Genomic DNA, 11053 nt, shown 5'->3' with positions numbered 1-11053 from the left:
CGGTTACCGAGGAATGACACATAGTTAGAATATTAAAAATGAGCCATCGAAGTGGGGGTAAGACGGACATGTTAAGAAGATTCAATTGTATCTTTGGAAACTCATGGTTTCCGGAACTTAAATGCAGTTTCTTACAATTCAATATACTGTTTTACGTAATATCGGCCAAATGTTTCTCAAAACAGTGTTTTTCAATGTTATTTTTACTGAAATTAAAACAGACGAAAAGGTAGAGCTTTTTTTCGATGCGTTTGATATGGACATATAGTGGTGGGAATATGGACAGGTTTGTAATATATGAAGCGTATAAGGTTATCGCTCGTGAGCGGATTGATTTTATTCAACTCATCACGAATGTCTGTTAAATGATGAAAAAATCGTGTTAATCCACCTAGAAGTTGTATTATGCATATCAGCAGTATAAACGGACAGACCCTCAACAATTTTGCTTTTGGTTCCAGTCAGCTTCTAGACAGTTCGCCTTCGGCGATTTGATTTCCGTTTATAGATGCAGGACATTCCTTAGGTATAGAATAAACAGCTATTTTGCAGTCCATCTCACTCCTACTGGCAATTGTCCGTTTCACCCCACCAGTACAATTATTTCAATAATTTAAATTTTCTGCTCATTGATGAATTTATTTTTCCGTACATACCTAATATCGCTTAGCCTTGAAGTCTTGGCAGGTGTTTTACCATTGCAGGTTCGGTTTTGGGAACTGTCCCATCGCTTATTAATCCGAAGCGAAATCATGAACGCATTAGTAATTGAGAATTGTAAGAAGCTTCTCGAATACAACCAACGGTTGAGATCCATGGATCTGTACTCTCATTACATTTCTCAAGAAATAAAACCTTCAGCAGACATCTTCAATAATATTAGCTTTCCGATCTTTTGCAGATCTTCCGTTGATTTCGATCTTTCTATGAAGGACGAAACTCGAGACATTTCAGATCATCTTCGATCATCGTTAATCCCTAATACTTTCGCTTCAGAATATAACCACATCAATTCTTCAAGAATGTTTTTCACTGATGGTTCAAGAATCAACGGATCCACTGGTTTTTGTATATTTAATGAACATTACACTAGCTTCAATAAACTTGAAGACCCTCGTTCAGTGTATGTTGCCGAACTGGCTGCAATATATCATACAATTAAGACCATTGAGCCCTTACCACCTGATCACTATTTTATTTTCTCGAATAGTATTAGCAGTATACAAGCCATTCAATCCTTAAAACAACAGACAAAAGCATCATACTTTCTTATTGAAATTAGGAATGCATTGAATTTTCTTGTTGATAAAATTATTCGAATCACTTTCATTTGGATTCCTTCCCATTGCCCTATTCCTGGTAATGAGAAAGCGGATACACTCGCAAAGATGGGTAGTATGCAGGGCACAGTTTTTGAAAGACAAATAGCGTATCGGGAATTCTTCTCCATTTCCCGCAGTCACTCACCAGTTGGCAAAACCAATGGAACAGAGATGAGCTTGGGAGAAGGCTATACTCTATTATCCCCAAAGTTTCAATGAAGCCCTGGTTTAAAGGGTTAGATCTTGACAGAAATTTTATTGGAACTATGTCCAGATTGATGTCCAATCATTCCGCGCTAAATGCGGATCTCTTCTGCATAGGTCTTGCTACTAACAAATTATGCAATTGTGGTCAAGGATATCATGACATCGAGCACGTTGTTTGGTCATGTAATGAATTTTGCAATGAAAGAATTAAACTGGTTGCCGATTTAGAGGCTCAAGGAGTACACTCACGCATGCCAGTCCGCGATATCTTAGCTACTCGCGACTCTAATTTTATGCTCCCCATATATGTCTTCCTAAGAAGCGCTAATATTATTATTTAGGTCGCATCTCCTACTCCCACTGTCCATTCTCTCTTCCTTTCCTATTACACAAGCAGAACTTAGTACCCGTTGAGATAAGATCATTACAGGAGCTATTAACATAACAAGGAGGCACTCACTACCACAGGATACCGTTGCTACATCAACTGGCGATGTCGTTGTTACGACCCACCACAGGCATTGTTCCAGACAAGGATAATACCGACGAGGCAACGAATTTTATATTCACTGTAAAATAGATAAATAGACTTAAGTTAATAATTATGTAGTTATAATATATTCAAATAGTTTTGAAATGTATTGCTTTTTGGTGGCTCTTTATCCACTTGAGCCTAATTAAATCAATAAAGGAAAAAAAATCTAATATCGCTTCTCTGTTAAGTCACAAATTGAAATATAACAATTGACGAATTGAATGTTGAATTTAAACCATTCAAAATGCTTAATTTCGAAGCCGCATAACTACATCCACACGCGGAATCATGTTTAATTTTCGGTTTTTTTTGTCCTTTCTCCACCTTTGATCCGTAATCATTGTCATAGGGTGGTTGAAATATCATAGAATAGCACGTAGAAAGGGTGCTCATCAACAGAAATTTGAAATTCATTATGTAACTATACAAATCAACCACCTGTCCATCTTACCCCCATTGTCCGTCTCACCCGCACCTTCCCTACATGTGTGTTTCCTGCCACAGTGATATCCTCACGGAGCAATTCCACTTTTAGGACACGATATTCATTCTCCAACTTGTTGTTTACGCACCTACCGTCAAAGGTATTGCACCTAGCGTCAACGATGAAACAATTGACAGCAAAGCGGAAGCAACGATGACAGCCGAATAAAGGAGTAGACAAACCATTGCGTGTTGAAGGAGTCTTTTGTTAGTGCCTATTAAAACTGTTATCACAGTTGGAATCACAGGATCGTTTCTTATATAGTTAAAAATTATATTATTCTACTTAGTATATATAGTATATAATTAAAATTTCTATTATTCTACTTAATACTAGTGGTGAGTCCAATTCTAAAACCTACAGCAAAATAAAATAAAATAATAAAAAGCTGAATCTTAATGATATAGGTTACGGACTACACGCTAGTTGGTCAGTTAGTTGAAGCAGAAATCAAAGGACTAGAAGAATTGAAAAGGAAACTAAACGTAAGCGATTGAATTAATATATAAACGAAATCACTATAATATGAATTAACTTATAGGTAAATTATATCTCTTTAATAAAATCGGATCGTGTAAATTTTATTTCCGTCCCGGAGGATATTGTTTCGGAAATCTTCAGTCCTGTTGATCGAAGTTCAACACCAACTCTTGTAAATTCCCATCGTAGGGACCTAAAAACGATTCCGTTATTACATTGATGCTTGTTAGATTGGGAAAATTTCTATGATTGAACATTTCAACCATCCTGAGGGTCGAACCATTGAAATCATATCTCTTTCTCATCGGCTTGACCAGCCCCACGTTTAACATTTAACATTTAACGCTAAATAAATCTGTACATTCGGACAAAATTCTGTAATTTGTACTGTACAGAATCTGTACCGGAAAAAAAACAATGAATTTGTACCATTCCAGATAAATCTGTACATGTGGCAACACTGCCGATGCGTGATATATGTATTTAATGACAGATTGCGTTCAAACTTGACATTAAGACCACTGACTGTAGTACCAACTTTAAAACAAATCAAAAATGTTCAATTATCACTGAGTTTTTTTTACCATAAATGATGTGCCCTTAATGTGGAGGAGCTGCGATTTTAGCAAGACGATGCGACATGCCACATCACGCGTGCCACAATTGATTTGTAAAAAAAATGTTCGATAAGTCAAAAATTTCGTGTAATAGACTCGTAAATTGTTCTCAAAGATCATGCTATTCAGCACACCATAGGGCTAATTTTGTGGGGCTATGTAAAGTCTATAGTCTACACAAATAAGTCACAGCCTTTCCTTGTCGATAACTTTCGCCATGTTATTACTGATATACGGCATCCATTGTAACAAAAGGTGACCGAACATTGAACTTCTCGTTTAGAATTCCTTCGAACCAACCGTGGTAGCCATACTCCTGAAATCAGCAATAAAAATTTATGTCAACGCATTCACAGGATTCGAAATCGTGATCCAGCTTTTGGTTCACATTCTAATTTATGTTAATTTTGGGAATAAGGAAATAGTCACGTGGTGTCATATTTCCTGGCGGATGCTCGTTGAGTTTTGGTCAAAATGTAACAAATAATCATAGCTGCGTTTCTCGCCCATAAATCTAGTTCTTTTCGATGGCTAACACCGCGCAAATGCCTCACGACATCGAAGTTGAAGGACTTGTTAATCGTCTCACCCTCTTTCATGAACCACATTGCCATTTTAGCGATTATGAGATCTATTTTAGCAATTACTTCTAGTACATATAACTCCAGTCTTCCATGTTTCACAAAAAACACTGCGTCCGGAATAAACATGTCCACGCTGCTGTTCACAGTTTTGTGTTTGAGTACAAACATGATTTTTTCGTACCTATGTTAGAAAATGTGACATGTTTGTATTCGTGGTATGTTTGGACATACGATGTTTAATCCCAATGTTTCACATGATGTTCGAACATGGTGTACAGTTTCTCTTGCATTTTCACCCCAAGCACCGGCAGTGCGTAGAGTAGAAGAAGCGAATCGGACACCACACCACCACCACTCAACGCGAGGTGTGTTGGTATGTTGACATGGAAAAAATGCTTTCCTTTCATGACAATGGGTGCTTCATAAAAATTTTGGGCAAATAAATTAAACCTCTTTTTCTGTTCTGAACAAAATAAACATCGATTGATATGAGAGTTTTTCACATTTGATATCATTATTTAGTGCACGCATCAATTTATATATTGAATTCATGTAACATTCGCTATTATTAGCTATTTGAATAAGTACTAAAATTGAATTATTCAGCAGTGACATGTTAGGCGTGACGCTGACCACTCGACCACGGGAGCAACAATTTTGGCTGGATCTTTGAATACAAATGGCCAATACTGCTTGTTCGCGACGATCGCGACCCGAGCTATAAAACAAGCGGAGAAGAGGAGAAGAAAGGATGATGCAATCGCATGCACACATAGCATATGTAGTGCAGTGTAAGTGTAGCTTTTAGTTTTTTCCTTCATTCAGTTTGTGATAACATCGAGAAATTAATGGTGTGTTTTAGTCGCTGAAATTTCTCTGCTGGTTCTGCTGTGTGCCGCTGAAGGTTGCATCTAAAACTAATTTTTGGGTATTTTTTTTTTGGTCAGCATTTGTTTGACGTCGCCCGCTATGCAGTCGGCTCCCCAGACTTTAATTGCCAACATGCACGCAAAAAAAATAGAAAGCTTCTTTCTATTCAGAGAATGTTTTCTTTGAACTATTTTTTTCGTTTTTGAAATATGATTTTTTAGAACTAATCGATGGTTCGAAAAACAATTTTTCCCACTACAAAAAGTCATAACTTATGAACTATTGGACCGATTCATATCATCGACATATCAAATTGAAGCTTACGAGTTATTTTTCTTTGAAAAAATATTACTTTTGAGAAAAATTTAATTTTTATTTTTGTAATTATTGATTGAGTTAGTTTTTCATAGTTTTCTCGGTTAAAGATAGGAGCGTTATATTTTTTTATATTTTTTATGGAAAGCTGAGGATTATTTACCAAACATATCTCGACATCAGAGATGCTACAATTATCGTTTTTAAGTTATAATTTTGTAAATTTAACATGTTTTAAGTCTTCGATCAATATTCATATGTGACTAAACTAGACCTATGCTACTAGAATCCAATCTTCCCGCAAGTGTGATATTTTTCAAATTTTGCTTATTGGCTTTAATTTAATATATCGAGCATCTAAATCGGTTCAGTAGTTCAGATGTTATTATTTTTTGCGGAAAGTTATTTTTGGACAAAGGGGGAAAAATGATTTTTCGAACCACCGGTTAACTTTGAAAAATCATATCTAAAAAACGAAAAAATATCATCTCTGATATCGAGATATGTTATGTAATAAATCCTCAGCTTTCAAGAAAAAATATAAAAAAATATAGCGCCCTCTAGTCCAAAGTCATAAAAAATAAAGACGACTACAATCAATAATTACTAAAATATAATTATTTTTTCGCAAGTTAAATATTTTCCAATAAAAGGCTTTGTCATTAGTTTCAATTTTATATGTCGATCATCTAAATCGGTTCAGTGATTCAAAAGTTATTAATTTTCATTTGTCATTTTTGAGAAAATGTGGAAAAAATTGATTTTTCGGACCACTTAATAACTTATGTGTTGTAAATGTGTTTAAATCTTTCAACGATCTACACATACATACATACACATACATACGCGCTGTTAATTTTTATAAAAATCAGTATTTCTTCGTTGATATATTGGCCATCCACCAAGGCTTGCGGTCTTATCGTTGATGAAATTTATAAGAAAATGCAGTGTATATTTTCCATCCGCCATGCAAGGCTATACAAGTTTTAGATCAACACACGGCCATGAACCATGTCTGTGGTAACAATATCGAACAGTAACCCATATTTCGTCATAAGCAGACCGGAAAGCGAATGTAAGTTGTTGAAAATAGAATGAAAATTTTTATTCGATGTTGTTTAAATACTCAGAAGACATAATCCTGACCCTAACTTAACTATTTTTCAATAAATCTCCTTGCATTTCAGCAAAACAATCTTATCTAGAACAGAAAATAATTATCAGAGACAATTTTCGTTCAAGATTTTTTCTTACCTGCAGATAATGCAATTTTTCATTAATTGTGAATAACCGTATACTCTCTTTCGTCTGCAATGATGTCAGGGCAAAAGTACTTATGTGTATGAGTTCCAAACTAAACTATGGAAAAATATCATATGGTGAGTCGAATATCTTTGATGTGATGAATAGAGCCTCTTATTTTTTCAAAAACCTGTGAAATATTGTTATATCCAAAAAGTCTACAACAAAAATAAGTGTTTTACAGATATGTCTGTAAATTTACAAACATGTTTGTAAATCTGGCATCCCTGGTGGTCTGAAAATTTATTGCAAGAAATCGCTTGAAAACATGCATGAATTTGCTTGAAAATTAAGTGGATTGAGTCCGCAGCACTTAGAATTTAACTAAGCGTCGCGTGATGACAAAAGTATCGCGATCAATATAACAAATAGTCGCGGTAAGTCAAAGAATCCGGTTTGGAAGTGAAAAAAGTGTTTGGTCGTGCGGCTTTACGAGCTTTAGCGCGTTGCATCCAGCGGACTTGGAGGCTCGACTAGAACACCCCATGTTCTGCGTTCGTTCCCTTCATCGATGTTCTCAAGTAACTAAGGAAGTGGGCGGAGTCCACTATGACAGAGCTCCGCGATAATACAACAAGACCATTCGTATTGTGGGGGTTTTCCAGGTGCCTCATATGCTCTGTCCGCATTGATAGCATTTATCAAAACCCCGATTTGAATTTGGGTTTTCCGCAAATTGGTTTCAATGATTGTGGTTGCTTTAATCAACTTACACTAGTGTTCCTTTTTAAAATGAGTTGGCAGTCGACATAACAAAATTTATCAATGAATACAATAGTCAACCGTGACTCTTGGCTGAAAGATTTACCTTCGTGAAAGTGAGTTGAAAATTTCCAAAAAGGCGTTGGGAAGATGAAAAAACTATGGGTGGATTATATCTATTAAAAAATCACAAGGTTGAAGTAGGAATACAGCTGTCTTAGAAATCATTTGTTTGTATTGATTAAAGTAGTGATTGAATGGAACAATTTCTGAATTCAATTGAATTCAACATATTTACTTTGTAAGTAAAGAGTTTGAATAAACCCCATGTTAGATCATCTTATGCATTGTGATAGATTACGTTCTTCGTTGCAAGTAAATTTAATGAAGAAGTCTAATTGACTATTATCCTTTTTACGTATGGTATAATACCTTGATCATTTCATTCATTTATTAATTCCATAATATGTACACGGAAGAATTGTCAAACAATCATTGTATTAGAGTGAATTGAAGTTATTGCATCTCTCAAGTGTGCGTATTTCTCGAACCGCAAATTTGCTTGATGTGACGAATTTAATAAACTTCAGACACTCGGTTTCGATTTTGACATGCACGTTGAACGCATATTGTTGAACCAATCGACATTATCGCAGCAAATGCTAATCAATATTTCGCCTAATCATCAAACAGTTTGCGTAGAAGTGAATGGATATCATACTGAAATGTCTCCACATATTTCATAATGTCTTCACAAAATCAATTGTCTTCACAGTAAGTCAAATGTCTTCGAAATGAAGACATGTCTTCAAACCTGGCATCTTTGGGTATAACCCATTAAGCCCCGTAGAGAAATCGATCAAATCACTTACACCCCTTTCATTCTAAGCCCCTCATTTAAGATCTGATAGAACAGAAGAGAAAAATAGAGGCGAATGAACTGCAAAATTTAAAGCCTCTTAAAAACAAAGAAGAAGAAGAAGAAGAAGAAGAGAAAAGTACTAATTCATTGTGGCAACTGAGGCGGAATCAAGGAGATATCCTCGTTGGTTTTGGTAAATAATAATTTAAGTTTTATACGGTCAACAGTCTTTGGTCGGGTTGTAATAGTTCGATTTTAGAAGCCACACGTTAAGACGCATTTTATGAACACTAGAAGAAACCAGCTTCATCAGGCAATTAAAACAAACATTGGAAAACCCAAACGTCCTAATTGAACTAGATTCAGATACTTGGCTCTAGATTTTTAAATGTAAACTAAAGACGCACCCATAAAAAGCGAACTCATCAGTGGTGACACGTCAAATATTTACTATCGATGTTCGTCACAAGGGGATTTTTTCTACTCCCAATGCGGCGCCTTTAAAAGTCAGCTGTTTGTTGTTTCTAGGAGTAAAATGATTAAATTCCCAGTCGGTTACAATGTTGTACGTGTTTTGGTTTTCCTCACGGCCACAACTGTTAGTGCATCGGGTGGGTTTTTCTATAGTGCAACTATTTATGCAACAATTAAGTGTGCCACAACATGTCATAAAATCAAGCCTTGCGAATAACGCAACACGTCATACGAACCAAAAAAAATGATTGCAGATGACAGTAGAATATGTAAACTGGTTCTTACAACGTGGAATCGTCTTTATGTGAAACATCAATGAACTCTGCGCACAACATTGAATGACGAAATGAGAAAGGATAATTGCTGTTGTTCTTTCTGTTATTAAACAGTTGCTGTCGCATGTCGTAATTGTAGAATTCTACTAGCAGTCATTCCATGAGGCGTAAAACTACGCAAATCAAAACTTCGTTAATAATCTACATTCATACATACGAACAGTTACGTATTCACCGCCACAACAAAACATAAGATATGAGTTCTATCTATCTCTCGCGAGAGGTAAGAATTTTCTCTCATTTTGGTGTTCTCAGGTTTTTGCCGATGACGGTCACCAAATGATATCAAGGTTAATTATTGAAAAGGTGGATTCCAGAACAACAAGTGATGGGTTGGCGAGATGGAAAATGGAAGGTGGGAAGATTTTTTAAATCTGTGACGTCACAGATTTTGTTTATGTATGTTACTTTTCTTAGTCCAATCCATAGGAAAAGTGTTGTTATTAAAAGTAACAATAAGCAAATGAAATGAACGAACTAGTTTTTTTCCTAAATCAATGCTAGCGTTCAAAATCATAAGGGCCCGACATTTTAACAGAAACTAAAATTTCAGTATTTTTGAAGTGTTCCAGACTTAATTTTAATTAAATTTTACTTCTCGTTACGTCGACCAAAAACGTAAACGAACAAAGTCAGAGTCACACAATCTTTTGTTCCTTTGACGGATAAACATTTGACAGTGCATGGTAAATAAGGTTGCAAGTTTATTTCATGTAAAATGAACTTGAAAAATAAATTTAATTGACTCCGTATGACTTAGATTGAGACGAAAAGTTTTCTGCTTGAGCCTTAGTTTTAGACGACTGAAGTTTTCAGCAACCTAATTGTGAAAAAAGTATTTCCAATATCTGACAAAAGTCAAACTTCCATGAAGTTGCTCTAGAATCCAAACATAGTAGACATTAGAATACTATTTCTGAAATCAAAGAAAAAAGTAAATATTTTAGTTCGTGATATGTTCTGTTTTTTTTTGTTCAGAATTCGAAAAATATGATTTGGAAATCTGTAATTAGCTTCTGTACATCCTTTTTCAACGTTATTCGTTGACATATTCAATTTTGTACCATTTGAGTAACTGACAGATATGCCTGGTATGTGAACTTCCTATCTTCCTGGCTACTAACACAATCAAAGTTCAACACAACCAAAACCCGTGAATCTTCCCACCTTCTATTCTTCATCTCAATGGGTTGGGATGGTTTTGCGTTTATGCAGAGAATGTTGTGATTGATATGACGACATCATGTGAAATTAGCGATATGGAGTTAGTTGAGGTTTCAGGAAAGGATATTTTCACTATAATTGAATGAGCCACTTACACTATGAAATAAAATGTCTCACAAAAACTCAAATCGCTTTAACATCTTTGACAATAGTTTTTTAGTGATATTTGTTACGAATTGTATATTTTTTTTATAAAATGTTTTCAGATATAGAATATTAGACAGGACGTTTGCAACCAATGATTTGCATTTTCTTATAAAAAAACGCATTATGGTTGCTATAAAAAACATGGGAAATAAAAAAAAACATTTTTTTTCAGAACAAAATAAATGCAACTCCGCATATTGTTCACCGTATTATATTTGGCTTTCAATATTTTGTAGCGAAACCCTTCTTTTCGATCACCACCTTTGCATAATTGACGCATAGACTTCAATGAAGTTTTGCGAAATCAATCTTTGGTTCGTTTGGATTTTTTCAAAGGAGTGTTCCTTATTGGGAACACCGGCCCGATCTATACTGGAGATTCAGGGTATCCGTGAAGTTCTCGATTAAGTTAAAATCCAAGTGGCATGATCACTTTGAGGTCTTTACTTTGTTATTTTGTTTGAGATTTCGGGATATTTAATTCATTATAAGGCAACACAATACCTCTAAGTATGTTACTGTACATAAAATGGTACATGATCTTCAGGAATCGAATCTCGTTTTTTTTTAACGTCGCTTATTTTTCGTCGGCC

The sequence above is a fragment of the Toxorhynchites rutilus genome, chromosome 3 (genome assembly GCF_029784135.1).
Source record: "Toxorhynchites rutilus septentrionalis strain SRP chromosome 3, ASM2978413v1, whole genome shotgun sequence".
Taxonomy (NCBI): Eukaryota; Metazoa; Arthropoda; class Insecta; order Diptera; family Culicidae; genus Toxorhynchites; species Toxorhynchites rutilus.
Note: the sequence above shows the minus strand (reverse complement) of the source record.